Below are 26556 nucleotides of genomic sequence, written 5' to 3'. Positions count from 1 at the left end.
CGGGGGTGGCGATGCGGGGGGGGGGGGAGGGCCGCCGCGCTTATCTGGGTCACTGGGGTTAGAGGGAGCAGCTGATAGGAACAGAGGAGCTGAGCTCCCGCTGCTGCAGAGATAGAGCCGCGATACGGGCCAGGCAGGCACCGAGCTGGAGGAAGGGCGGGAGGGAGGGAGGGAAAGAGGGAGGAGGAGGCGGCGGCGGCGGCTCGTTCCGGCTCCCGAGCCGAGCCCAGGTGCGCTGTGGTTTCCCTGCGCTTAGCGCTGTGCTCGGCAGCCCCCCTCCCCTCGCTCCCCATCCCCCGTCCTCCCCCCCCCCGCTCCGCGATCCCCTCCAACGTTTAACCCTTTCCCACCTCCACGGGGCTGGAGGCTGAGGCGTGTGCTGGCCCGGCCGCGTCCCCTGCGATTCCCCACTCCCTCCGTGGCAGAGAACGATCGCGGTACGGGAAAAATGGGGGGGATGGGGGGGCGGGGGGGAGGCTGGCCTTGTGGTGCTGAGCACCGCCCTCGGGCAGCTCCCGGGACCCGGCTTTGTACACACACACACCCAGCTGCGCCGAGACGAGCCGAGCCAGCCCCGGGGCCAGCCCCTGCCTGCTGCCGCCGCTGTTAGCGCGGCCGGTCTGGGTTACAGTCAGCCACCCAGCGGGGTTTGCTGCTGCAGCCGCCGCCTTCCTCCCCCTCCCCGGTCCCCGCCGCCCTTTTCCTTCCTGCTCGGCCTGGGCTGCCCCGCAGCTCCCCCGGCTCGGCGGCGGCGGCCAGTCCCCGCTCCCGGGCCGCTGCCGGCGGGGAGGCGGATGCGGAGCGGCCGGGAAGGGGAAGGGCTCTCCGAGCGCCCCCATCGCGCGCCCAGCCCTTTAATCAATTTCACCCTATTAATTATTAATTTTACGCCAGTCAAGCTTGCCCAGGAGGAGCGAGGCGGGGGGGGAGGGGAGGCTGATGTCAGTCGGAGGCGGCGGCGGGGCCGTGTGCCAGGCTCCCCGCTCAGCCCCGGCCCAGCAACTTTCGGCTCCGCTGGCTCGGGCAGCTCCGAGAGCCGGGGGAGGCGGCGATTCCCATTCCGGTGGATGATGCTTCTCCCCCCCTCCTTTACACACACCCCCCCCCCCCCGCACACACATCCACACACGCTCTCCCTCTCTCTTTTCCGCTCCCTCCCCTTCTCTCCCCGCCCGCCCCCCGTGTAGACACATCCATACAAGGGCCCATTGCATCGTAGCGATGATGGATCGTGCCTAGCGGGGGTGATTTGGTGTTGATCGCATATTATCACGGGCAGGTTGGACTGGTTGCTGATGGACGGCTTTCTAGCAAGCCGCTCCTTCCGACGCTCGGGGAAGCAGCTCGATCGAAAAAGCAGCTTGCTTTTAACTCCTTCTCTCACCAGCACGCGTAGGGCAAAGCTTAGCATCTGTCACAACAGCTCTCCGGGTAGCACTTTTCCCTCCTCCCACTCCATTTTCGCCTCGGCAGACCCGCCGCCGGCTGGCTCTCTCCAGCACCGGGCGAGCACCGGGCAGGGCTGGGAGGGGGCTTGCGGCGAGGGCCACCCCAGCTCTTCCGCGGGCGAGCTGCCTGCCGGGCGGCGCGGTGCCTCGGCGGAGGGAGATGCCCGTGGGTGTCCCCACGTCCGCCCGGGGAGAGCCCCCATCGCCCCCAGCTCGCTGCCCTCCTAGGGAGGGGTGTTCTCTTTCCCTCGCCTCCTCCTTGCTTTTTTTTTTTTTTTTTTTTTAATATAAGTATATGCAGATACAAAGGCGGTTTCGTAATGCCTCCCGTCTGCAAGAACCGGGGACCTTGGCTAACCTTTTGAAAAACTGATTGCAAGTGCCTGTTAACAGCCTGGACCGACCGCACGGGGCACCAGGGGAGGGTCATCATTTCAGTGACAGACAGCGAGGTAGCCATGGATCCCCGGCGAAAGGCCCTGCTCGCAGCCTGCCTCCCCAGAAACGCTTCGTGCGAGCGCTTATTCTCTGGCGAGAGAGGAGGGCGGTGGAGGGGAGGCTTAACCCTTTCCCTCCGCGCCGCCAGCCGCCTCCCAGCCGCTCGCCTGCCCGCTCCGAGCCGCGCTGCGCTGGCTAGCCCGGGGCTCGGGGCATCTCCCGCCGAGGCCAGGAGCCAGGTTCGGCCCTGTCCCGAGACAAACTGCCCCTTCCCCATGTGACTGTGCGCCATGGGGAGCCCCGATTTGCATTTTTCTTTATTTTTCTTTTTATTTTTGTCTCTTTTTTTTTTACCTTTTTTTTTTTTTTAACACAGGGCTTGAAAGAGATGGTGCAGGGAGCTGCCTCCTTATCGCACTCTTCGCTGCCGGTTTAACTCCTTCCTGCAGCCCCAGCACAGGTTCCTCGGGCCGGGGATTGTTTTCTGTTTGGAAACCAGAGAAGGGGGGAGGCTATCGGCAGGGAAGCAATAGCTCGCTCTCTCTGGAGAGCTGCTCTCCAACAGGCAGCGCCTTGAAATCTATTTAAAGAGAGGGAAAGGGGGGGGGGGGGAGAACAAAGGGGGAGGAGGAGGAGGGGGCCGAACCAGAGCCAGCGAGAGAGGGAGAAAGCGATGGATCAGCCGGTTTGCAGTGTACATCAAGCTATCACATCTGTATATGCTCCGATCGATGAAAAGGATGGATAATATTTGTCAGCTGCAGACCTTTTTCTTCTCACTTCCCAGGGAAAGGACGGGGGGGGGGGAGGAACAGAGGTAATAGGGAGCTTCAAGGCCAGAGGCACTTCCTGATACAGCCAAATAGAAAAAGAAAGGCTGGGGATTATTATTGTTATTAATTATTTTTATTATTCTACAGCAGCCAGAGGGACGATCAGGGGACCGTGCAGCCCTCTCTGCTCGCTTCTTCACGCTCCCACTCCTTTTTCTCCCCCCCGTTTCTTTCTTTTTTCTTTTTTCTTTTTTTTTTTTTTTTGAAACTCAGCTGCTTCCTTGCAGGGCTCCGAAGATTTAACCCTTTGCCCGCGGAGACTTGAGGTGGGTGAGCACAAAAGCAGATCGCGAAAGCCTTGGACTGGAAAAAAGGAAAAAAAACCCAACAAAACACCCAACACGCGCTCAGCGAGAAGTCAGTAAAACGCACCGTTACACACACAGCGATGTGGTTTGGCTTTAGGGAAGACGAAGGGGAAAAAAAGCGAGCGAGAGACGTAGCCTCTCTCTCCACCGCCCCCCGGCTCTGCCAGCCCCTCGCCTGGTGCCTGCAGTTGCACTCTGAGTAAATAGTTCCCACACATGGTCCACATTTTGAACAGCAGCAGCGTGTTTCCTCTCGGTCTCTCGTTGCCGCTCTCCGAGCAAAGAAAAAAAAGAGAGAGAGAGGTTTAGAGGAAGTTAAAAATCAGGCGAGCTGAGAAAAGACTCTGTGTTACACACATCCTGAATGAAAGCGAAAGCCCAGCGTTTCGGCCCTCTGAGCGCCAAGCTCTCACCTCCTTAGTAATGTCACTAACATACATGTTGGACATATCACAGTAATTACTTACACCCGGCGAGACGGGCTCTCGGGCGCTCACAATAGCCGGACTCCCGGCTGCGGAGCCCGCCGGGGGGAGGCCGGCCGGCTGCCGCGCTGCAGCTGCCCGCGGGGGGAGGACCGCCCCGGGGGAGCCGGACTCCGTCCCCGCCGCCGGGGGATTCCTCGCCCATGGAGACGGGGGTGCCCGGCAGCCAAGCCGTGTTTGCAGAAACGGCGATGTCCCAACCCGCCCCCCCGGCGTTTGCTTTCCCAGGGCACCCAGCATCCCCGGAGCGGCGTCGGGACGGGGGAAAGAGGGGATGCTGATGTGCCGGGAGGGCTCTCCAGAGGACCGCGTCTGTCCCCTGCGCCCGAGTCCCCCACCCCACCGCGGGCCTGCCGGCCGCTGCCCGCCCCGCGCCTGAGGAGCTGTAAGCCAGGGTGCCGGAGCGGTGTGAGCCGCTGGGAAACCATTATCCGGCGTCCTCCTTTTCTTCTCCATCCAGGCCCCGGCTCCGTCCCCGCCCGCCCCTGAGCCGGGATCAGCCAGATGATCCCCCGGCCGTCGGCTGAGTGTCAGACGCTTCGAGGGTAGCGTTAGGGCTCGGCCACTCCGCGCTCCCCTGACCCCGCCGCGTCTCTCTCCCTCTATCGCGGCCCCTACGGAGCCCGGTGCCCCATCAGCTTTCGCTGAGTGATATTTAAAAGAAGGGTTGCATTCTCCCCAATAGAAGCCCACTCGTTTCCTTGTTGCCAGGAACAAAGCGTACATTCAGAGGGGTGGCTGTTGACGGCTCCCTCTGTATAGCACTGGAAAGCGGGTGGCCTTTGGTTACTGGCAAGGAAAATTCTAATCAGGGTGCTTGTAAGCGGGGCTTTATAGAAGCTTAGTTACAAAAGGCTTACACCAGAGTAATGCAATAACTATAATAACAGCCAGGGAGCCCTAAAGAGGGTGGAATGTGCTTGTGTCTGGATGATTTTCCCCGCTAGCACAGAGAGGGACTGTTTACCGCGAGTGCCATTAAGTATCGCTGGAAACTCACCAACCGCAGACTTATTTCAATATACTTTATTGTTGTATCTGCTCTAAAAGCAGCTTGCTTCGGACGACTTTTAGATCGTCCTAGAGAAGAAGAGGAGAGACGCGTCCCTCGGGTGCCAGAGGAGGCTCGGAGCCGAGGGGCAGTGCCAAGGGTGAGGGAGCTGCGAGCCGGGGCCCGGCCAGGGCGGGCTGACCGGAGCGCATCCCGGCGGCCAACGCCGCCGCCGCCGCCGAACAAAGCGGCGAGGCGAAACGGCCCCCCGCGCCCAGCGGCACAAAGCCGTCGGGCTCCCGCCCCCGAGGGTGGGCAGCGACGTCGCCTCCGCCGCCAATAAGGCCGAGGGGGGGCCCCGGGGCGGACACCGGCTGTGGGGGGAGAGGGGGACGAGCGTCGCCATCCCGCCGCTCCGGCCGGCGGGCCAGGGCGCCCCCGGGCAGCGGTGGCCCCGCTGTTCCCGCTCAGCCTGGCTCCGGCTCGTCGCGGCTAATGGGATCAGCCGCTGCCCTCGCCACCGCCGCCGCGTGTTGATTTTTCCAGGCCGCCGCCGCCTCTCCGCCCGGCCCCGCTGCCCGCCGTCCCCCGGCCAGACCCAGCTACCGCTTGGCCGCCGGCGAGGGGCCCGCGGCTCCGGAGGGCAGGAAATGGCTTGGCCGGGGAGCCGGGGCGGTCACCCCGCCCCGCCGCCATCCCGGGGCACGGCACGGCGGCGGCCAGCGCGGGATCGGGCTGCGCCGGGAGGCGCTCCGGGAGACCGCACTGGCCCCGGGCGGGGGGCGGGAGGCGGGCGCAGCTCCACCGCCACCCCCATCACCCCCCCCGGTACCCCCGAGCAGACTTTGCAGCGCTTTATTTTAACGGAACAACGGAGCGCGGCGAGCAAACTGCTGCTCCGCGCAGGGCAAGAAAAATGGGTTTTTAATAGGCAAGGTCGGCGTGCTTGGCAGCCGGCCACCGCGGCCGGGGAAATAAACAAACAGAGGAGCTGCGACTCCAGGTCGGAGCAGAAGTTGCGCTCCCGGAGAGAGGAGCCCGCGGCACGGTCCGCGGGGCGAGCATGCAGCCGCGCAGGGAGCCGCGGCGGCGAGCATCTCCGGACCCCCCCAGTCACCTCTGACCCCCTCCCCCCCACCTCGCCCCGCTCCGCGGCTGCGGGAGAGGCGCGCCGGCTTCCCGCGGCCCCCGGGAGGGGAGCGGGCCGGGGGTAAGCCGCCGCCCTGCGCGGCCGGGCGCGGTGCCGCCGGACTGGCAGCGGGCGGAGGGTTGCCGGTCGCTCTTGTTCATCGCTCTCCGGCGCTGCTGCACGCCGAACCGCTGCCGTGCGGCACGGCCGGCCCCGGGGAGGCGAGGGAGGAGAGAGAGAGGTGGAGGGAGGGGGAAGCAGAGCCGCCCGATCGCGAAGCGGCGGGACGGCATCTGCCCGGAGGGTTTCTAGCGTTGCCCGCGGGGCTCCCGGGGCTCCCGCCGCCAGGTCGGCGGGGCTGGACGGCTGCCGGCCCCGTTGGCCGCACCGCGGGGGCGCCGCGCTCCCGCTCTCGCCGCGCGTTCCGGGCTCTGTGCCCGAGCACTCCCGGCTGCTGCCGCGCATCAGCCTCCCGCCGCCGCCACGCTCACTCCCGGCTCCGCAGGAGGCAGGGCAGCGCGGATCCCGCGGTCTCCCCAGCGGCACTGGCCGCAGACTTGCGCCCTTGCATCCTCGGGGAGGGGGCCACGACCCTGGGGGGTCCGTTCCCCCACTCGCCAGCCCCCCCCAGGTCCCTTCCCGAGCCTCTTTGCAACCCGCTCCCTGCAGGCCCACGCAGGGCGAGGGGCGGCCCCCACCTGAGCAGGGGCTGTGCAGCTCCTCTGCCCGGGGAGGGCTCGCCGGGCACAGCACCCCCCCCGCCAAACCGGGCCGGAGAAGCCCCGCCGCCCGCGATAGGAAGGAGGGACTGGCCCGGCGTGCCCTCCGGAGAGGAGGGCGGCGGGAGCCGGGGCCGGAGAGCCGAGAGCGAAGTCCAAGCCTGGGGAAGCTGGCTCGGGGAGAGGACGGCAACCCCCGCCCCGGCGGTCATAGCCCTTTCCGGGCGCAGCGGGGGCAGGGGGGCACCTTTCGCCGCTGCCCTCGGCTCCCACCGGAGCACGGCCCGGGCTGGGGCCCCGGTACGCCAGGAGGAGGCACGGTGGGCAGCCGCGCACCCCAAGTTCCCACGGGGCCGCGGCCTGGGCTCCCAGCGCTGTTCCACTGTCACCATCATCTCTCCTGGCCACACCGTGGCAGAGGGCAGAGGCCTCCTCCCGGTCCCATATCCCCCTCCCGGGGCTGCTCCCCCCAGCACAGGGCTCGCAGCTGAGCGCGGAGACGAGGGGGGGCTGCGAGCGGGACGGGCGCCGGGCAGGGCGGCGGCGGCAGCGGCTGTCAGCGGCGACTCCTGCTCCTCGCCGCCCGGGCAGCTGCCAGCTTTTTGGCAGATCGCTCTGCAGACGTCTCCCAAGGACTCCTGCAAGGGCTGAGAGGGGTCACGGGGAATAGCTGAATAGTGCGAGAGGCCGGGCTAGCGGAGACGAGCCAGGGAGAGCGGGGACCGACCAGGGTGGAGGAAAGGGAGAGGTGTAAAGAGCCCGGGGGGGCGGGGGGGACGAACGACGGACACGACGACAGGCAAAGCCACCAGCCTGCAAAATGCTGAGTTGGCAGCACGCCGAGGAGCTGGGGCGCACTGCAGTCCCGAGAGCCAGGCAAGGGGCGACGGAGAAGCATAGGGGCAAAGGCTGACTCTTACAGACCCGGCGTGACCTACCGCTTAAAAAAAATCTGGCTTCCCCTTCTAATGCCAGGGTGTACCTGCAGGGTAGTCTCTGCTTTTCTGTCTCCCGTCCCATTATTCCAGCACAGTCTAATCCTTGTGTTGTGACCTACAGCAGCGCTCTGATTTATTTTTAATGCGTTCCGATTCCTGTTCCGTTGTCAAGAGATGCATTGAGATTCATTTTCCATCCCCTGCTTTTCAGACTTCTGTTCTGCTGGAGGGACCCGCCAATAGAGTTTAATTCGATTTGATATGATTTAATGAACACCTTTATCTTTTGTTTTTAGCAGGAGGATAAAGAATACAACCGCATTCAGCTTTTGCTAAATCAGACACGTTTCCCACCGAAATTCTATCTGGTGACACACACTCACTGTAACATTTCATTAACAACCCCCTTGATATATTGATTTTTAATATTTGTATTAAATGTTGTGTAAAATTGAACTCAGGCGTTAGAAGAGATTGTGCAAGTCACAAGACATGACTCCTACTTAATTGTTATTTTTTTCGGTCCTAGAACAACAGTTGGAAAGAGGCCAGCAGAAGCGGGGGGGAAAAAATTAAAAATAAATTCACCACGGGGGGAATAAAGGGCAGTGACCGGGAAAGTGCGGGGAAGATGGGGAGAAAGCACAGCCCCTCGACAGCGCGGGCAGCAGGGCTCGGCCGCCCCCCCCCCGCCACTTCTCCGTGCCCCCCTTCTCCGCTGGCCCCGCTGGGGCCACCCCCGCCCGCCCCAGCGCCCCGGGCCGCCGGGCTCCCGGCTCCTTCCCCTGCTCTCTCGGCTCGCTCGCTCCGCGTCGTTTCCCTCCCTCCTGCTCCATATGGTTTCTCCCCACCTCCTCCTCCTCCTCTTCTCCCCCCTCCATGTTGTCTCCGTGACTCTCCCCGCTCCATGTTACGCCTCCGGCCCCCGGGGGAGCGTTTCCCCGCCGCGGCGCGGAGAGGCCCCGCAGCGCGGCCCGGCCCGGCCCGGCCGGGATGCCCGAGGGGCTCAGCCGGGCCAGCACGTAGCGCGGAGGGGCGAGGGGACGGGGAGGGGACGGCTGGGGTTCAGGAGAGGGCCGTGGAGAGGTGTGCCAGCCAAAAACCCGGCCAGACAGTTTCCCGGGTGTGAGGGAGAAGAGCTTGAAGAAGTTCGTCTCCCCCCCGCTTGTTTTCTTTTTCTCTCTCCCCCCCTTCTCCTTCTCTCCTTCCCAACCCCCCAGGAATACGAGGCATTCAGAGATCAACATAATTCACCTGCATCAAAAAAAACCTCGCGAGCTATAAACTAGCGGCTGATCCTCCGCTTAGACTAGTGTTTAGCCGTTCATGCATCATGAGTGTCAAATAAATGCCTGATTGAGGCCCTCAGCGGAGGAATTAGCTTTCCTTGTGCTGGAAATGCATAATAGAGAAAGTGCTGAGGCATCCTCCCCGGAGTTAGCTCGGGCTCCGCTCCCTGCGCTCCTCGTTTCGGGAGCTTTCCCTCCCGCACCCCGGCTCCCTCCCCCTGTCCCCCCCTCCGCCCATCGCCCGCCCTTATCAGCACGTCCAGCTGGCCAGGAGCAAAGAGAGCCCTCCGGGGGGTCCCGAACCACGGGGGCCGGAGGGAGCAGACGAGCATCCTTCCCGCTGCCCGGGTCCCTGGGGCTGCCCTGCTGGCGCGGGGGGGGGCTCAGCGGGGAGCGCAGCGCCGGGCCGAAACGGCGGGAGCGGGTAGCGCTGGGGGGCAGCCCTCCCTCAACGAGCGGCTTGTCGCTTGGCCGCCCTTCCGCACCGAGGGCCTCATCCTGCTGGCGGGTACGACCCAGCCCCGAAGTTTGGTGGCGAAGCCGGGGAAGGGGCGGGGGGGGGACAGCGGGCGGGTGCAGTGCTCGGCTCTGCCGCCCCGGCTCCTCTCCGCGGCCCTGCGCCGGGCTCGCTGCCTGGACGGGGCCGAAGTCCCCCCGGGCAGGGGATGTCGCCGGGGCTGGGCTAGCGGCCGAGGCACACAGGGGTTAACGGCGCCGCGGCCGGGAGGAGCAGTTAAAGTGCACGGGCTGCATATGCTTTTCAGGCCTCTGTGTCTACCGTTTTAAATTAAAAAAATGCACCCGGCCCGACCGTGCACCAGTGACCTGCAATTTCCCTTCTTTTCAAACTGAAATATGGCCAAACTATCTTCAAGTTAACTTAGGGGCTGGGGACGGAGGCGGGGGAGGTTGGGGGGGGGGGGGAAGGCGGGAGGAAATCGCTCTGGGTTGAGATCTCTGTGTCAAGTTTCATCCCCTCCTGACATTTCTGGCTCCGCGCCAAAGTCCTGAAAATGGAAAATTGGGGAAGGGCGGGCGGTGGATGGGGCGGGGGGGAGAAGGGGGGAGCGGGCCAGAGCTCTCGGCGGAGCGGCAGTAGCGAGAGGCTCTGGCCAAGAGGGATGCATGAGGGAGCCCGCCTGAGCGGAGCGCGGCGGCATCTTCCGCCATCCGTTCCACCGCCCAGGCGCGTGGGGAACCGCCGGCCGCTGCCATTGTTACCGGCGGGCGATGCGGGGAACCGGAGCCGCCGCTCCGGCGAGAGATAAATAGCCCCTGACAGCGCCTCTTCGCACCCACCGCTCGGCAGATTGCACTCGGCGGACGGCCGCAGGTCTGTGTCGCTCCCTTTCGCGGGAGTCCCTTTAAACCACCGCTCCCCCCCTCCCGCCTCACCTCTCCCGGGGGATGCTGCCGACCTTCCCCCCCCCTCCCCGGCTCCGCACGTCCTCCCTTGTGCGCTCCCCCCCCGCAGCAGGCTGCGGCCCCCGCTGCCACGGTTCGGCACGGCGCGGAGCCCCGCCGGAGGGGAGAAAAGTCTCTCTGCTGAAATACTTTGGGCGGGCTGCGCCTTTGCCAGGAAGGGTCTTAGCTCCGGGCCTTTTGTCTTGGGGCCTTCGCCTGCGTCCCCCGGGGTGGCTGGCGGCTCTCCCGGGAAGATCCTCCGGGAACAGCGCCGGGGAGTCCCGGGCTGCCGCCGCAGGCAGCAGTGCCCCGGCCCCCCCCCGCTACCAGCGCCCGGCCGGCACTGCTGCAGGCTCCCTCGCGTCCCGGTTCCCCTCTCCCGCCGCAGGAGCCGAAGGGCTCGGGGTGAACCCTGCCCTCCGGAGCCCCCTCCTGCCCGCGCCGCCCCTTCGCCTGGTGAGCGTGACAGTGGCCCGAGGGGGGGGTGTCCCTCGCCAGCCGGGGTGCTCCCCTCCACCGGCCATCCCGGAATAGGGGCCGGGGGGCAACTCCGGTAGCCAAAGAGCTACTTTCAGCTGTCCCCTCCCCGCGCGCGGTAGCACCGGGACGAAGCAGCCAGGCATGTGCGCTCCGGAGCCCCTGGCACCTCTCCGGGCTGCCTTCCCCCGGGACACCGGGCAGCGCCACGTCCCCCGCGGGCACTGCGAGCGGCTCCGGCGTGAGGCGAGCCCGCACTTTATTTTTTCCAGCATCCCTTTCCTCACCCCCCCGCCCCAGTCGGGGCCGAGCCGGTGTGTATGTGCGAGGGGAGGTTATCGCCAGCCCGAGTCATTATTTCCAGGCCGGTTGCCGGGAGAGTCTCTCCCAGGTGGAGCCGGTGCGGGCGGCCGGTACCCGGGGAGACAAAGGCGGGAGCCCGGGCTGCGACCGGAGCCCCGCGGCGCGGGCAAGTGCGGGGGCTGCCAGGCTGGGCTCGGCCCCCACCCCCCGCCGGCGGCCGGGCTCGGCCGGGGCCGTGGGGTGCTGCCGCCGCGCCGGGGAGCGCGGGCTGGGTTTTCCGAGCGCGTCTTTCCAGTTACATTGAATGCACTTTTAGGCGATTGTTTTCCCTTTCCACTTGTTTGTCTCCTGCTAGCCTCGTAAACTGCCTCATGATTTATTACCTAGGCTAAGTGCTTAATTTGTGAATATGAAACAGATTAAAAGGAGATCGGCGTATTTTAGCAGGCAGGCCAGAGCAAAGCCCGGCAGCTGTTTCGAGTTTGTAGGCATCTCCAACCTCGTGTTAAGCAGGCGAGCCTGCTAGTGATCAAGGGGGTATCCCCGGGCTCTCTCCGAGAGGCCCACCGCCGCCGGCTCCCGGTGCGCACGGCTGGCGCGGAGACCGGCCGCGGGATGGACGCTGTGGTGTTTATTTTTTGGAGGGGAAACCGATGCCCTCCGTCGAAGCGACAACCCTCGGCTGTGGGATTCGGGACCGGCTGCGGCCCCGCGGAAGGCGGGCTCTGTCGGCGGAGGGCCCAGCAGGCACGCAGAGGGTTAACGACGACTCTGCCCTCTCCTTCAAAGGACTCACTCAAGATAGAGTAAATACGATCGGGGCGGGGGGGCAGAGGGGGTGCCGCTCAGGCCACATGATGCAAAAGTAAGACAAGCACACTCCGGAGAACAAAGGCTTCCTACCCCCTTCCTCCCCCTCCCCCCCAAATCTGTCTTAATTCTGCAAGTAAACTTGAGCAGCTATAAAACAAAGGGGAACGATGGAAGTTATAGCCAAGGACAATCAAAATAAATACCTTCGATGCAGTCCAAGCACGCACTCGGTATTTTCTGGAGCTCCCCCTCAGCCAGGCGGGACACCGCGGGCTCTCCCCACGACAGGACTGACGTGCACCGCCGGGGTTGTGACTCGGGCCGGTTTAGGCCACGTCCCGCAGCCTAGGGAACACCCGCTGCTCGGGGCCAGCACCACTTCGCAGCCCTGGGGGAAGGGGGCCGGGGCCGGCCCGGCCGTGCCGCCGGGGTCGGGGTCGGCAGCTGCGGGGCCGGGCTGCCCCGGGTGTCCCACGGGGCCACCTCGCCGGGAGGACTGCGGAGCCAAGAGTCTCCGAGGACGCTGTGAAGCACGGCGTGGGGCAAGGAGCGATGTCTGGCCCCGCAGCGAGCCGTGCCCCGGCCCCGGGGGAGCCCGACGGCAGCCAGCCGGGGTGGTTTGCCCCCCGACCCGGTGGTGGCCCCGGCCCCGGGTCATGCAAGTGACACCTCCCTGTCTGCGATCCCCTGCTCCCGAGTGCCCTGGGTTTGCAGAGCAGGCCAGCTACTTTCATGCTTGTCACCAGCACCCTGGGGCAAACCCCAGCCCCAGTGCCCCACAGAGCCCGCCTGCTCCTTCTGCGTCCTCCCCTTCTTCCTTGGCCAGGAGGAGCTTTTAACGCATTGAGGACGGCGGGGGAAGCGAAGGGGGAAAGCAGCGAGCCAGCAGCCTGTGCAGCCGAGCAGACAGCGAGGCCTGATGAGTACAAAGCGCCGCTCTGAAGCCCAAAAGCCAGAGAGAGGCAAAAAAATCTATAACCCGGCCTGGGCCTCTGAGCGCCGCTTAAGAACCAGGAGCAAGAGTACCGTGTCACTCTAGCCAGAACACAGCGGACGGGGCTGGCTAGGAGGAAAATGACTCGTGCCCTTGTTGCACCTCAAGCGGTTGCTCTGGTGCTGCAGACGTGGCTGGTGTCGGAGCTGTGGAAGGAGCAGGAGATGGGGACAGACCCTGGGCAGAGCACGGGGATGAGGTGTGCAGTGGCACATGTCTGGGCAGGCTGAGCCCCAGTCTGCTGGGGAGCGGGAGAGCAAAAGAACACGTACAAGGCATTCAGAAGGATCCCTATGTGTGTGCATGCATGAAGATGTCAGAGTAACTCTTGTCTGGGGAAAGCTGAGTATAAGCTGTGTCTGGGAAACAGTCCTGTAGATACATGTGAGTGAGGGCTTGGGGACACCCCCTCCCACGGCAAGGAAGCACCTGAAGGAAGAGTGCAAGAACGAGACAACAGCGGATATGTGTGCGTCTACACAACTGTTTCAGGTTGGCTTGAGACAAGGTCCTTCTTCCGTATTTGGGGCAAGGTTTGTGGCAAACCAATGCTGGAACCCATTTCCCAGGGGCCTGATGGGGTTTGGGTGTAGTTGACAGGTCCCTGCCTTGTGACAGGAGAGAGATTGCATAGGTATTACACACCACCACCGCTGTTTCTAGCCCTGGGCCTTGTCGTTCACTGTCTGAAGGTAGGACTGAAACTTTTGAGCCACCTGAAGAGCAGTAGGCAAAAATGGGCCCTCCCTCTGGGTCCTGCACAGAGCTGTTCTCTCACTAGGTACCTCCAGCATGTTAGCAGGGAGAGAAAAACACAGGCTTGTGTCATGATGATAAGATACAGCGCTTTTCTCTTCAAGCAGTTACAAGAAGCTGGAAAAAAAAGACAGTGGCAATGGAAAAGGGAAAAAACCCTTTCCAACTTGTTGGCTTGGCTTTTGCAGTCATCCCTACTTCAGGGAGGGCTATGACCACAACGTTAAGCCTTGCTTATGCTACTGGAGTTCCCCATGCTAAAAGTCACCTGGTCCCTCGAGCGCTCTTGTAAAGCACTCCAGGTCCCCATAGAAAATGGTTTGCGTGTGCTTAAAACTATGTGAATTGGATTTGCTTCCAACAGCGCATAATGCCAGTTTCAGCCTGATCCTGTCTGGCTTTCACTGAATTAACGCCTGGATGCATCTAAGTCCAAATGTCTCTGACCAAAGTGGTTCAGATAGTCCTCCCGCTGCTGTCCCTTGCTGCCCCGAAGGCATTTTAAAATCTCCTTGGAAGTGCTCTTACACGGCAGTGGCTAAGCCTCAGAAACAAAGAGGTGGAGAACACTACTAAAGCAGAACTGGCAAACCCTGATGGCTTGGAGTAGTCGGCAGGGACACCAAAAGGTATGAAAGCTGCTTCAGTGTGGAACACAGGCTCACCCCAGGCTCCCTCCATAGCCCCGGCCCTTTCCTGCCAGCAGTAGCCAGCTGCAGGCACCCCATCCCCACCAGCCCACAGCCCTTCTTGCAGCCGGGCTTACACGTTTGACATTCGCCCAGTAACCATTTGTCAAGTCGCAACATCTCTCTTTGTCACCACTTCCTAACATCTCACTGCCTCCAGAACGCTCCTGAGAAGGGGAAAAATGATTTCAAAAATCCTGTCGCTGAGACCTCTTAAAGACCTGTCTACATGACCACTTAAATGATGTCTTTGTATTCTTGTAGCCCCTGTTTGTGCTGCCTGTCTGGGCTCTGGTCTTTGGGGTATGACTCTGCCTGGCATCATCTCATGTACTGTGGCTATCACCTAAACACAAAACAGCGGGGAGAAGTTTTGGATTAGGATAAGGCTCAGGATGTGTAGAGATAAATGGGGGGATCGATGCATGCTAAATTTCAGTGGTATTTTATGTTTCCAGGTTCCAAAGTATTGCGTTACCTGACAGCAGCTTTAGCGTGCTGGGCATTCTGTGTGCACAGAAGGCAGATTGTTCCTGCCTGCCCAAAAAAGAGAAGCAAAACTGTAAAAACTACAACAGCAGATGACCAGGAGAGCGATGCCAGTGGTACTGGGAGACAGGCAAGCTCCCAGCTTCAGCCGTGGGCTCCTTTGCCATGGCTCTCCCAGGCCACCGCTCCTAAAGCCAGTGTCCTGCAGTTAGAAGAGAACAGTGTGCGTTTGTATGCGTGTGTTCATGTGAATGTAATTTTGTTTCTACATAATGTGGATTATCTTTCTTTTAGCGGCAAATCCGTTCAGGGGTTTAGATAAAAAAGAGAAATCCTGCAGCCGTTCCCTCCCTGGGAAGGGGCATGTCTTCTGTCGCTTTCTCTGGTCCTTTTTCTGAGCAGTCCCCAAATGCCCTTTTTCCTAGCTCAGCATCCAGTCTTGCCTTGGGAGCCTGCCCACCCTCAGGGCAAAGAGCGCTCACACACACGGGGAACTGGGAAAACGTAAGGAATGAGGCACAGCGGGCGAGGTGCTGCTTGGATGACTGGGAGGAGAAGGGAACTGGGGTGTAGGGCGTAGAAGTACTCCCCAATGGCATTGCACTGGCTGGTGCTAGCGCGGGGGGTTACACCCCCACAACCCCCCAGGAAGCCCCCCTGGCAGGGAGATCTGGTGTGCTGTAGGTGCGGGACACCTAATGGTCTCTCTTCTTCCGAACCCCGGTAGGACTGCTTGGCTTTGTGAAGTGTAAAGGCAACCTCGTTGGGAAAGAGAGCTCCATTGATTTAAATGCAAAATTATCCTCCCGCAGTTCTAATTTCCCAGGCGAGGGCCGCGCAGGCTCTGAAAACATGAAAGTTGTTGATGTATTGGTTCAATTAATTTTTAAAATAAGTTCGAGTGCCATTTGTTTCAAACTTGATAGGAAAGTGCTGTAGATTTTTGCAAGCAAAGACTGAGGTGAGCGTGAACGGGGTGTGTATTTCGCAACAGCCTTGAAAAGAGGGCTTAAATGAGGCGTTCGTTTAGTACCAGGCCTCTGCGCAGCGATGAGTGAGACCCGCGGTGAAAGAAAAAGACCTGAACATCTGTATTTGCTAAGTGGCACCGGCAGCAGTCAGCCAGCTCGCAGAGGAGAGCAGACATGCGGGTGTGAGGCCCAGCGGAGACCGCTGGGTCCCTGGTGCTTTTTAAAAGGAAATAATAGCTTGTGGGGCAACCCTTTCTGGTGGCCTTGGCTCCCGTGACCCCCCTCTGATGTATGATATTTAAACAAGGAAATGTCAATATTGGTTTTCCACATACAGCCTCGTTCTGCTCTCCATGAAAACTAATGACAGACCCCTCGGAGAGTTCTTGGAGGAGAGCAGACCCCAAAACAAGTCGCTCAGGCCCCAGATGCAGTTAGGTGCAGCAGCCTGGAAGGAAGAAAGAGCAGGTTGTCATGAGCGGCTGGGCGACGCGCGCTCACGGGTAAATTAGAAAGAAGAGAGGCAATCCCATCCTGTGGTACGCAGTGCCTCAAAGCTGCAGGTCTGATGGTTTGAATGATTATTGCTTTTTAAAATTATAAATTGCATTTTGGTACAGCGAGTGAGGCTAATGTGCTGCTTACTAGAATTAAGTGCAACTCAAGGGTGTTTTGTTACAACAAAGGTGACTTCTCTGCGCTCGCTTTTTCACGGTCGAGGCTAACGGAGAATTTGATTTGAACCCGATGGCTATCTAGCGGTGGTTTTGGAAAGGAGTGATGCCAATTGTACGAGAAGATATCCATAACTGGGCCATCAGATATATCTTTTGATATACGTGTCCTCTGAGGTAGGAAAGTGTAAGTCATAGGAAGAGAGGGCAAGTGCGTCTGACTCATAGTAAAACGAGGGCACATGGTAAGTATAAATGAAGGGAGGGCCGCTACTAGGAGGACGTGAAGGCTGTGTCATGTGTCATTGTGGGTAATTTAAGCTTAAAAGGGCAGTTGGGGTGCGACTGCTGGCACACAACTGTGAGGTGGGGAATATACCCAAAAGCAACTTAACCCTTAATCTTGCGCTGCCCTCCTCTTGGTCCTGGTTTACGCAGGCTGGGCCTCCCTGGGTGTAGGAGTAGCAGCTTCAAGGTCCTCTAACGTAATGTGAACTACATTATAGCTCACCCCAGGGTAAAAAGCGTAGCTACACAGGCTTTACGCTGTATTGGCACCATGTCCCTGGGGGCAGTGGCAGAAGAAGTACGAGTCCCTTAATCAGCTCTGCGCAGATGGAGAATCACCCCTATATGGGGAACACCTTTCTCAGGCAGGTTGTAGCTGCTTTCCCACTAGAAGGTGCCCACTACACTCACCCGGTCTCCAGCCTGTGCCATGACCTCTGTTAGGGCAGAGATGTCAGTGGGAACAGCCTGGGGAACTGAGCAAGCTAGAAGATGCCATGGGGCAGTCTGTTTGCCATTGATGGGAAAAGCACCTTTGGTCTGATGCATGACCACGACATGATGATTAATGTGAATCTCCAACTAGGACTATGGAAAATGACCTCTCATTTGGGAGGAAAATAAGTAAGGGAGTGTTGCTCAGGTATGAGTCCTGCTAGGAAGCACAGGGATTGTATATGAAGCCGAGGCCCAGCCATTTCCAAGACGGTGTCTATCCTATGTGATTTTCTGCTTTTGAGGACACAAATGATATGGAAAGAGATCTTTGAGGCACAGACTGTTTCACCATCCTTATACAAGTCCCAGCACAACACAGTCCTAGCTACAGCGGAGGCTTTAGGGAGCCAGTCTCACCCCAATAATCCAGGGCATTTCAGCTACAACTCAGGCCACCTTTCACGCAGAGCAGAGTTCAGGCTTGCAGCACCCAGTGCAATGGCACTCACTGCATGCAGTGATTCCTGGTGTAGCTCGAGAAGATCAGAGGTTGGGAAGGTACTGGAGCAATGCAGTTAGTGCTTCTGTAACACATGGACCTTGATCCCCAGAGATCCTGCATTTCCACACTCCTTTGCACAGCAAAGCTCTCTCAGAAGCTGAGACAGACTGAAAAATGGATGGGCATCACCAGGATGGGCAGAGGAAGGGTAGCTCCTATTTTTTGTCAGATACTTTTCATCTGGTACCTAGTGGGACAGCTCTACCCTGCTTACTGTCCATCTTTTGGAGCAGAGGTTCATATGAAGGTGGATGGGGAATGGGCTCAGGTGTGAAAGCACACCGTTTGCCATGGTTGAAGAATCCCTCGTGGAAGCTGCCTGTGAACTATCTGGGGAGGAGCGTCTCAAAACTGAGCCCCGCCATGGCCACTGACTGAACTAGTCTGAGTCTTGCCGGCACTTAACTGGGGGCTTCGGCATTGCAGGAGAGGAAGAGGGAATGGTGCAGTGGAGCTCTGTGTATGCACTTCTCTGTTAGTGCACAGCCAGGGCTACTGCCATTGTGAGAATATGCAGCAGTTGCTTCTTACAGACAAAAGAAAAAAAAAATAGGAAGCCCTACGGAAGGCTAGGGCTGGTGGAGCACTGAAAAAGCCCCAGCTAGAAAAACTAAGCTAGCTCTGCAGTTTGGTCAAGCCATGCTCAGCGTTGTGAATTTGATGAACAACACTAGTCTGCATGAAGACAGGCGACTTTTTAAATGGTGTTTTAATAAAGTCAGTATTGCTAAGGCTATCTATAAAGGTAATCTGCATAGGATTTTAAACAAGTAAACTTAATGACGCCATTAACGCTTCCGACATGAATGAGACCGTTGCTGGAATACTGTGTCCGGCTCTGTTGTGGTGTTTGCATGTTAAAAGTGCATTGGCAAATTAATACAGGATTAGAAAAGAGGCGCAAGAGTGATTCAAGGTCTGGGAATCACATCTTATTGCAAAAGACTAAAGAAATCCCATCTATTAATTTATCCAAGAGGAGGCTATGACTTGGTTTGATCATAGTCTTTAAGTGCCCTAAGTGTCTCTATGGGGAGATTTCTGATAGTGGAGATCTCTTTAATGTGGCAGACAAAGGCATAATGAGATCCTATGTTGGAAAATGAAGCTGTATGAATTCTGAGCAGAAATAGGTGCATTTTTTTCAAACTGGTGAGGGGACATAACCACTGGAACAACTGAGGCAACAGTGGGTTTTCTGTTACTTAAAAGTCTTTGGAGCAAGATTGGATGCCAGGCTAAAAGCTCAGCCAGAATTTATGAGTCTGATACAAGAACGTCTGGCTGAAATTCACTGGCCCATGATATGTAGCAGGTCACACCAGCTGATCACAATGGTCCGTTCTTGCTTTAAAAAAATCTATGAATTAGGTATTTCAAGTCCCCTGAGCCCCGATATTACTGGAGGTCTTGAAGGAATGCATTATAACCTGTCATAATTTAATAGTAAGCAAGGAGGGGGATTGCTGCCTTTTTTTTTTTCATTAATAAAACTTCTTTTCCAAGAGCTTGTTAGGCACTAGAATTAAGCATCCGTTAACAAACATGACAACATTTTTAAAACAGTTCAAATAATTTGCCTTCTTCCGTTTGCTCAGCTTTGTTTTGCAGCGGCACAATTTCATTAATGCTGCACCTACCAGTGCTTCTCTAGATGAAATTGCAAATTCTAGCAAAATATAATAAGCAACCTACATACTTAGGGTAGCTCCTTTACTCCATGCCCTCCTTCACCTGCATTCCTTCGTCCCACAGAGACGTAGCAGGCTTTCTCTCTGCACTGTACGTAAGCAGAGCAGGGAAGAAGTCCATCCGTTTTCTAGCCCAGGCCCCTGTGATAGGTGGGAATCCATTGTCTGTCACAGGAGCACTTGGCCTACAGAGCTCCCGGCTTGTCTGAATCGGAAAGGGAAAAGGTATTAAGGAGAGAGACACCTGGTATTCCTGAAATTATGCAAGCTACTAACCTCCTTGAGGTTTCTTAAAATGGCCTCCAGCGAATGGTCAGAATGTTTTTCTTACACCGGAGTAGTTTTCAAGACAGCACAAACTTTGTTAATATCTCTTCGAATAGGGGAAAAAAAATTAAAAAAAAAAAGATAACAAAAATTCCATTCATGGCTCTCGGAAGTCTTGAAAAATCATATCCACGGTTGCGCGGCCACACTAAATCTATGATACATTCGGTGCCTCGTTAGTCTCAGTTATCAAACCTGAGACAAGAAGGTGGCGAGGAGCGCAACAAAAGATGCAGTTTAAAGTCGCTCGGGGGGCTGCCCTCCCGTCGGCGGGAATCCTCACCCCCTCCCTCCCTCTTCCTCCTTCCCTCCCTCCGCCTCCGCTTCTGAACCCCGCCGCGTTTGATATGCAGGCAGTGAATCAGCGGGACGAGGCAGCGGGGCCGGGCGAGCTGCTCGGCGGGGCGGCCGGGGCGGGGGATGCCGCTGCCTCCCGGGGAGCGGGCGGGGAGGTCGGCGGGGAGCCGAGCAGCGAGGGAAAGGTGGGGGGGGGGGGGGGGGAAGGTGAACCCAGAGCCGAGCGGGGCACAAACCCATTAGTCGCACATAACTCGGGAAGACGCTCGGCCTCGCCATGACAACCGGCGGCCCGGGCTGCTCCCACGTCCCGCCGCCTTCGCCCCGGGAGCCCCTTTTCCGTCCCCCTTTCCCGGCGTTTGGGGAATGCGGGGCTGGAGAGGCGAGCCCGGTGCGGGTAACAAAAGGGGATGAAAGGAGCTCTGTAGTTCACTTTACACGTCCGAGAGGCATTTTCATGCTTCGTAATGAGAAGGGATCATTCCGAGGAAGTTCAGATCAAAGGGGAGAGCATCCCGGGCATTTGCATAATTGCCGGATTTCGGAGCACGGGGCAGACGAGTGGCGGCTGGCCAACCTGGGCACCGCACCGGGGGCTGCCCCTCGCCTCGCCCGGGGAGGCCCGGAGAGAGGGGAGGCTGCAAAGCCTGTCCCCGCGGGGAGACAGCGAGGCCTGCCCCGGCAGCGGGGATACGGAGGCCGCGGGGCGCCGGGCGGGACGCTGGGGCACGGCTCCGGTGCCCGACGGCAGGCAACTCGCGGAGGGGGGAGGGGGCTCCGAAGAGCGAGAACCCCGCGGTGCGCGGCCAAGCCGTGCCCGGGTCCCCGGGGGTCGATCCCTCCCGCCCCCGCTGCTGCCGTTGTGAAGGTGGTGCCGGTGGGGATCGGCTCCCTGCTCCCACCCGGCGACATCTGCGCCGCGGAGCCAGCACGTCGCCTCCCCGGGCGGCTGGCGGGTGGCTCCCGGCCCGGCGGCTCGCACCGCCACCAGCGAGCGGGGATAAAGGGATTAAACGGCACGCTCGCTCCGCCGGGCGGAGGAAAGGGGAGGGGGAAGGGGGGGGGCGGCACTTGGCCGGCTCCAGCCTCCCGCTCCCCCCGCACGCCTCCCCCGCCGCCTGCACCCTCGGCCCCGCGGCGCTGCCCCCGGCCCCGGCAGCGGGGAGGCACCGGGCGCGCCCGCGGTGGCTCATTGTTCCCGTAACCAGCCGGGGCTGCCGCAGGCGGCCGCGGTGCTCGGGGCGACCGGGGCTCGCCGCCGCTGCTACTAGCGGGGAGGGGATGCCCGGGGACACCCTTTCGCAGCCATTTTAAAGCGGCAAAGCTGGCGTCTCGCCGTGGGTGACCCGCTCCTCCCCCCTCTCCGCCGAGCCCATCCCGCGCCCGGGACGTGGCTCCCGGTGATGCGGGGCTCCCCCCCCACCCCCCGCCGCCCCGTAGCCGACACCGCCCGCACACGCCCCGCACCTGCGGTCCCCGGGCGAAACCCCACCCCGCCGCTCCGCGGGGACACTGTGTTCGCCCCAGCCCTGTCCCGGGGATGCGGCCAGCCCCTGCCCCAGCCCCAAGCTGGGATGCAGCAGGACCCTACCCCAAGCCCCGGGCCGGGGTGCAGCCTCCCTCAGGGAGGCTTCTCCCCCGCATGGCCGGGCCCGGGCGGGCTGGCTGGGGGCCAGGGAGGTGAGGTTAGCCTCGGAGCTGGCTGGCGGATGGCATGTTATTGTGAAAAGCGAGCGGGGAAAGCAAATAGGAGCATGGCACCGTATAGGCTCGCCACGTGACCGAAATGTGTTTATCTCGCCCCGGAGAAGCCGGGCTGCCTGCGGGGGCCAACGTTGCTTTCACGAGCATGGGCACAAGTCCCCCTGGCTGCGGACGGGGCTGGGCCCTGCGAGAGAGCAGAGACCACTTCTGTTTGCTTTTGCTGTCGCTTCGGCTCTTATCATTTGCCTTGTCATTCATCATCAACCTCTCCCGGTCTCCCTCCCTCCCCCTTGCTCTCCCCCCCCCCCCCCGCCGCCTCCCCCAGGGTCAGTCGGGAAAAGACTGGGAATCCATCTGAGGAGTGAGACGTGGGAAGAAGGGTCGGATGGAGATGTGGTTGGGGCGGCGGTGGGGGGGGGGGAGGGGGGGGGAGATAAAAGCAGCTGCATGCAGAACAAAGGTGCTGGAGGGTGGCTGTTGGTGGTGGAGCAGAACCTCGTAAATGGGAGATTTCCGTTCACAAGACTCCGCTTGCACAGTTTCTGTCCTGCCCTTGAACTGACAAGTGAATATCTGCATCGCAACCAGAAAGTAAATCACACCGAGCCTTGGCTCGGAGAGGGAACGCATAACGCTTCAGTCGGTTGCTAAGGGCGAAAAAGTGGAAGATTTCAGCTTTCCAGAGCAGCCCCGCTTCTCCCATACAATATTTACTTTGGGAGCCCGGCGAAACGCGTCTCGGTGTTTATTAGGGAAAGTGCCGGCGCAGGCTCGCATTTGCGTGATTAGGAGCGGGCGGAGGAGCGGCCGTGGTGCGGAATATCAAAGGGAGACCGCCTTGGCAGGGCTCCCAGGCAGGGCTTTACTGGCACCCGCGGGATTCCGCGGGGCAGGGCGAGCGCGGCCCGGGCGGCGGCGGCGGCGGCGGCTGCCGCCGCTCCCCGGACACGGGACAGAGTGGGGGGGAGAGCCGGCAGCCCTTCGCGGGAGGCCGAAAAGCAAAACGTCGTTTCTGCCGGGGTTCCGCGTTACCGAGGCGCAGGGGCCGGGGCCGAGCTCTGCCGGCGGGTTCGGCAGCGTCGCGGCATCAGCTGCGGCCAGCCGGCCGGTAATCTCATTAGTGCCGTCGCGTTTGGGGAGAAAAGCGGCCGCCGTCCCCGCCCGGCCTCGGGAGAGCAGACAAAGGTCTGTGAGGCATGGCCCCGCGGCCGTGCCACGGCGGGCCGGCCCTGTGTAATGTTCAATCGGGAGCGAGGGAGCCGTGCTTCTCCTCCCGGTACCGCGCCCCGGGGGGCGACGACCCCCGTCCGTCGCTGTCGGCCAGGCTGCCCCGAGGCCGGTCTGTGCCAAACGCGCCTCTCCGTCTTGCCCCGCCGAGATATTTTCTGCTTGGAAGTTACGCTAAAATAACATTTGTGTGCACGTTAATGATTTATTTATGTGGCTAATAACGCTCACATTCTCGCTGATATTTGTCTAGGCCAAAGACCAGCTGCGAAATGCCCCGCAGCTGTAGCCAGTGCTAGAACAGAGTGCCTTGGAGCCAGAAATCAATGCTCCTGAAATGAACAAGTGAGACAACTTATTAGGCTCAGTCACTCCACACGCCGTCCCCTGATAACGAATAGATGAAGTAGGCGCTGGAGAATGGCCGCGTCTGGGAAGGCCACGCATGACCCGCTCCTTCGCGGCGAGGCCGGGTAATTCCGCGGGGCGCAGCCGGCCGTAGGGACAGCCGCGGGCAGGGCAGGGGCTGCGACACGACACTTTGCGGGCTGCCTGGGGTTAGATGGCGAGAAATACGGCGAACGGCCGGAAGAACGGCTCCAGGAGTCATTGATAAAGGTGTCCGGTTTCCCTGCTGCTCCAGAAAGCACAACCGACAGGTTCTACGAGATCACGTAATCGTGGCGTCTTCTGCCTAGAAACTGTCGCACTTAATTTTGCATTTTTACCATCCACGGGGAGGAAAAATACCCGTCCTCCCGCAATGCAAATCCTTACGCAAATAGATCTGCGGGCACACAGGGAGCCGCTGCCACCCTGACCTCCCAGCCAAGAGCGGCTGGCCCTGGATTGAGCATCAGCACGGCCCGAAATCACACGGGATCGTGCGAACTCCTCGGCAGCCGCTCGCAACTCGCCGTTAGCTGAGAAAAGTCCGAGCCGGAGCCTGCGGTTAATCTCCGAGGCCTTCGTGCATCCCTGGCGAGCAGCGCCCCAGCGCTAAGTGCAATTAACATAACAGACACTAAAAGAGGAGAGAGCGGCGCTGAATTTAATTTGCAGGCTTTAAAAAAAAAAAAAAAAGAAAGGGGAAAAAAAAAACAAAACAATTTAGCACTTGGATCGGTCTGGTGATGAACGCGGGGAGTGAGGCGGAAAGCAGCCCTCCTGCTTCCGAGAGGGACCGCGGCCGGTCCCGCGGAGCTGCTGCAGGAGCCGGGACCACCTTAGTGCAAGCAGCACCGTAAAACATTTCTAGGCAGGTAAACTCCTCCGACGGGGATGCCTCCCGCCGCCGTCGTCTCCCCTCCCCGCGGGCGCTCCCGCGGCCGCGGGGACAGCCGCAGCGCGACCGGGTCGCCGGCGCGGGCAGGCACCTCCCGGAGCCTCCTTCCTGCCCCCCCCTCCCCCCGACAGGCATACACCTCGATCCGGATCGCTTTCCTGCCCCCGCTGCCTCGGGGAGAAGGAGGAAATAGATGGGGGGGGAGAAGCGGCTGGGTAACCCCTTCCCCGCTTTTCCTCACACCCCCCCCGTCTCCTGCAAACTGCCTCCCATTAGCAGCAGAAGTTCACAAGAGAGCGAGGCATAAAGAGAGGGAGATCGAGGTTTCCGAGAAAAGGGAGAGGCGAAAATAGGGAGGTAGAGATAAAAAAAAAAAAAAAATCGTCGCAACCGAGGGACCCACCGATCGGCTGGGAAGCTGGTGGCATCCGGCCGGGGGAGCGGGGGGGAAGGAAAGGAGAAAAGAGGGCTTTAAAAAACTGGAAGGCAAAAGCTGTTGGGGAGGAAGTGTAAGCCGAGAGGGAGGCTGGGGGAGGGGAGAGAGCGCCATCTTTTCATGTCACAGTCACAGAGACAGCGCTGGGCTCGGCCACAGCGTCTCGGTTTCTTTTTAACAGCGGAAAACGTGCGATTAGCAGGCAGACGGGCGGAGACTACCAGCCCTGCGCGCACACACAGCCCGCAGCTCCGTCTCCGCGCCGTGTAATCCCAGCGCTCAGCCCTGCTGCACCCCCTCATTAAAAACCCGGAGATTTCCTCCTCCGCTCTCCGAGGAAAAACAACGCCTGCCACCGCCTGAACCCGGGCATCGCCGCCCGCCCCGCATCGCCCGCCCCGGGGACCGCCCGCCCCGGGGGCCCCGCGTTCCCCGCCGCCCTGCCCTGCCCGGTGGGCTGCGCTGTCCCCATCACTTGGCCCCTGCCTCCCCGTGGGGGGGCTGATGCTCAACCCCCATCCCAGGGGGCCGCTGCCGGGGGGGCACCTGGCTGCAGGCCCCCCCCCCCCCCATCTCCCATTCCGGGGGGCTGCTGCTCCCCCGGTGCCGGGGCGGCTATTCGCCGCTTCCCCCCCGCCCCCATGCCCTCCCTTTATCCATTCCGAGGGTGGGGTGCGCCGAGCGGGAGCTCCCCGCTTTGGGACCGGCGGCGGGGGAGCAGCGTCGGGATCCCCCGGGACGCGGCGATTCCCGCGGCGGAGCCGGGCACCACCGCCCACGGCCCCCCATGAACGGCGCTTTATTCCGCAGCGCTCAAACCCCTCATTGTGTTTGGCAGAATCACCTGCCTCCTCCGGAGCCGGGCGATTAATTTAATGCGATACAGAGCGCGCTCCGTCCCGGCCCTCGCCTCGGCGGCGAGATCTCCGCCGGGCGCTCTCCCCGGGGCACGGCAGGGCACGGCACGGTACGGCGAGGCGGGCTGGCATCCTCCGAGCACCGGCTCTCCCGGCGGCGCCCCGAGGAAACCTTCCCCGCCCCGTAGCGGCGGCGGCAGCTCCGATCGGAGTCTCACAAGCAGCCGCCGCGCAGACCTGCTCGGTGCCCGGGGAGCGGGGAGCGGGGGGGGGGGGGAGGATTGCGAGGCGGGCGGGGGCCGAGCCGTGCCTGGCGAAGGGATTTGCTGGGTCGTTGGCTGCGCCTGGGAAAGGCGGGCGGGGAGCGGGGGGGGGAGGTTTGGCTGCGCCTAGCGATGGGGGATTTGAGAGGGAAGGGGAGGGGGGTGGCTGGGCTCGGTGGAGGGGGGGGGGCTGGCTGCCGCGACTGCTGGGGACGGCGGCTGTTATTATTGTTATTACTGTTATTGTTATTTTTAGGGGGCGGCGGCGGTGGTGGGAGCGGGAGGGTGGGGGGGTGGGGCGGGCCACGCTCAGCGGGGGGCGATGTGGAAGGGGGGGGCCGCCGGCTGCGCTCGCGGAGGGGGCATGAGGTGAGAGCGGTGGGAGAAGCGTCTCCTCTGTTTCTAATAAAGGAAACGACTTTTATTGAACGATAAATGCAGGGGAACGAAAGTCGTGTGGGTGCGCCTGGTGGGGGCGATTGATTTGGCAGAGAAGGGGGGGGGTGGGAGGCGGCTGCCCGTGCCGGCGCGGGGTGTTTGGGGCGGGGAGGGGCGCGCAGCAGCGAGGGGCCGGCTGGCCTCGGCTGCTCCTGCCCGGGGGGGGATCGCGGGGAGGGGGCGTTGGCTGCCCCGGTGGAAGGGGGCGAGGGGCTGCCCCTGTTCGTGGGGGGGCTGGAGAGGGGGAGAGCGGGATGCTCGCGGTGGGGGGTCCGGAGGGGGGAGGCGTAGGCCGTGGGGTGGTGCCGCCTGCCCCTTTCGGGCAGGGGGGGGGCTGAGGGGGAGGTGTCGGCTGCGCCTTGCCAGTTGGGATTTGATAGGGGCGGTAGGAGACACGTCTCCTGTTTCTAATAAAGGAATCGGCTTTTATTGAAGGATAAATGCAGAGAACCAAAGTCGTGTGGGCTGCAGCCGCCGAGCTTCGTTAGCTGACGATGTGACTGTGAAGATAAAACGCTCCACAATAACTCGAGCGCGAAGAGCGCCGGGGATGGGAACGCGCACTCCCCGCCGGCCCCGGCCCCCGCTCCCGGTG

Source organism: Rissa tridactyla, chromosome 1 (genome assembly GCF_028500815.1).
Source record: "Rissa tridactyla isolate bRisTri1 chromosome 1, bRisTri1.patW.cur.20221130, whole genome shotgun sequence".
NCBI lineage: Eukaryota > Metazoa > Chordata > Aves > Charadriiformes > Laridae > Rissa > Rissa tridactyla.
Note: the sequence above shows the minus strand (reverse complement) of the source record.